This window comes from Rhinopithecus roxellana, chromosome 15 (assembly GCF_007565055.1).
Source record: "Rhinopithecus roxellana isolate Shanxi Qingling chromosome 15, ASM756505v1, whole genome shotgun sequence".
Lineage (NCBI taxonomy): Eukaryota > Metazoa > Chordata > Mammalia > Primates > Cercopithecidae > Rhinopithecus > Rhinopithecus roxellana.
The window spans coordinates 111195166-111197034 of NC_044563.1; the positions used below are offsets into that span (position 1 = coordinate 111195166).

Sequence of the window (1869 nt, forward strand, 5' to 3'; positions counted from 1 at the left end):
GATCACGCCATTGCACTTCAGCCTAGGCAATAAGAGAGAAACTCTGTCTCAAACAACAACAACAACAAAAACTACTGGGTGTGGTGGTGTGCACCTGTAGTCCCAGCTATTCAGGAGACTGAAGTGGGAGGATCACTTGAGCTGGAGAGGTGGAGGTTGCAGTGAGCTGAGATCCGGCCACTGTACTCAAGCCTAGGTGACAGAAGGAGACCCTGTCTCAAAATAAATAAATAAAATAACTAAAAAGTAATTTCAGAAATGTCAAAATGTGGAAATGAAAAGTGTAACTGGCCAGGCATGGTGGCTCACGCCTGTACTCCCAGAACTTTGGGAGGCTGAGGCAGGCGGATCATTTGAGGTCAGGAGTTCGAGACCAGCCCGGCCAACATGGTGAAACCCTGTCTGTACTAGAAATAGAAGAATTAGCCAGGTGTGGTGGCACACACCTATAATCCCAGCTACTCGGGAGGCTGAGGCATGATAATCGCTTGAACCCGGGAGGCAAAGTTTGCAGTGAGCCGAGATTGCACCACTGCACTCCAGCCTGGGTTACAGAGTGAGACTCCATATCAAAAAAAAAAGAAATGTGTACCCTAGAGGGTTTAGATAAGTGACTATGGTACAGCCATAAAATGGAATAATACATTGCAGCATTAAAATGAATAAGATAGACCTTTTAAAAAAAAAAAAAAACTTTTAGTTTACTAATCTTCTCGTGAAAAATCCACAACAACCACAGATAACATCATTGCAGCACCTTTACTCCTTCGGCTTTTTGCCAGCACCAACATTGGCTTTTGCAGTCCCCTGAGTGTCTTCATTCTGTTCTTGCGTTCCTTTCGTTGGTCTCTTGAGGTCTTTTTCTTTTCATACAGGCCATGTCTTGCAAGTCAATGTTTGGGTTCATTTTTCTTTGCATAACCCAGGGAATCATAAATCATGCCAAAGCCAGTTGTCTTGCCACCAACAAAATGAGCTCTGAATGCAAATACAAATATGTCATCTGGTATGGTCTTGTACATTTTGGCTCGTTTTCCCTGAATTTCTGTGTTAGGCACTGTTGCCTTCCCGGGGTGAAGGACATCAATGACCATTTGTTTCCTCTGAAGTAGTCGGTTGGACATGAACTTTCTAGTGCGGATAGTTACCGTGTCACTCATGATGGCAGTCTATGCTCAGAAAGCCAGGGAGGAAAACAACAGATAGACCTATTTTTATTTACATAAAAAGATATCTAAGACATGTTTAAAAATGTAAGACATATATGATCAATTTCTGTAAAATAAAGACTAATAAATATACTAATGTTAATATATGCACAAAAAGATACATGAATTTGTGAAAATAATATGTTTTGCTTACACAATCAGTAAAGAAAAAAGAATATAAGCAATCAGTAAATCTTTGAATAAATTTAATAATATTCACCGGTAAAATTTCTTCATTTTAAAAATGGTTTTAAGCAAAACAAGTTAACTGTACCAGGACCGGTTCTAGGTGTTTTCCGATGCATTCTCTTAGCTAACAATGATAACAAAAGCTGACTAACCACTTAACACAAGGAGTGGTTAAAGGAAATTCCTGCATAGCATAAAATTTTGAGCTAGATCTCTAGGCCAAATTTATTTAGTACAGTTATGATATAAAGGATGATAAGCAATTATGATCTAGGCCAGGCTCGGTGGCTCATGCTTTTAATCCCAGCGCTTTACAAGGCTAAGGTGGGTGGATCACCTGAGGATAGGAGTTTGAGACAAGCCTGGCCGACATGGTGAAACCCCGTCTCTACTACAAATACAAAAATTAGCTGGGCTTGCTGGCATGCGCCCATAATCCCAGCTACTCAGGAGGCTGAGGCACGAGAATTGC

The 1869-nt window shown here is 40.8% G+C and overlaps 1 pseudogene; it reads right to left on the reverse strand.

The window, feature by feature from the left end:
- Positions 1–759: 759 nt before the first annotated feature.
- Positions 760–1160, reverse strand: LOC104658339 (annotated as a pseudogene).
- Positions 1161–1869: the final 709 nt, after the last annotated feature.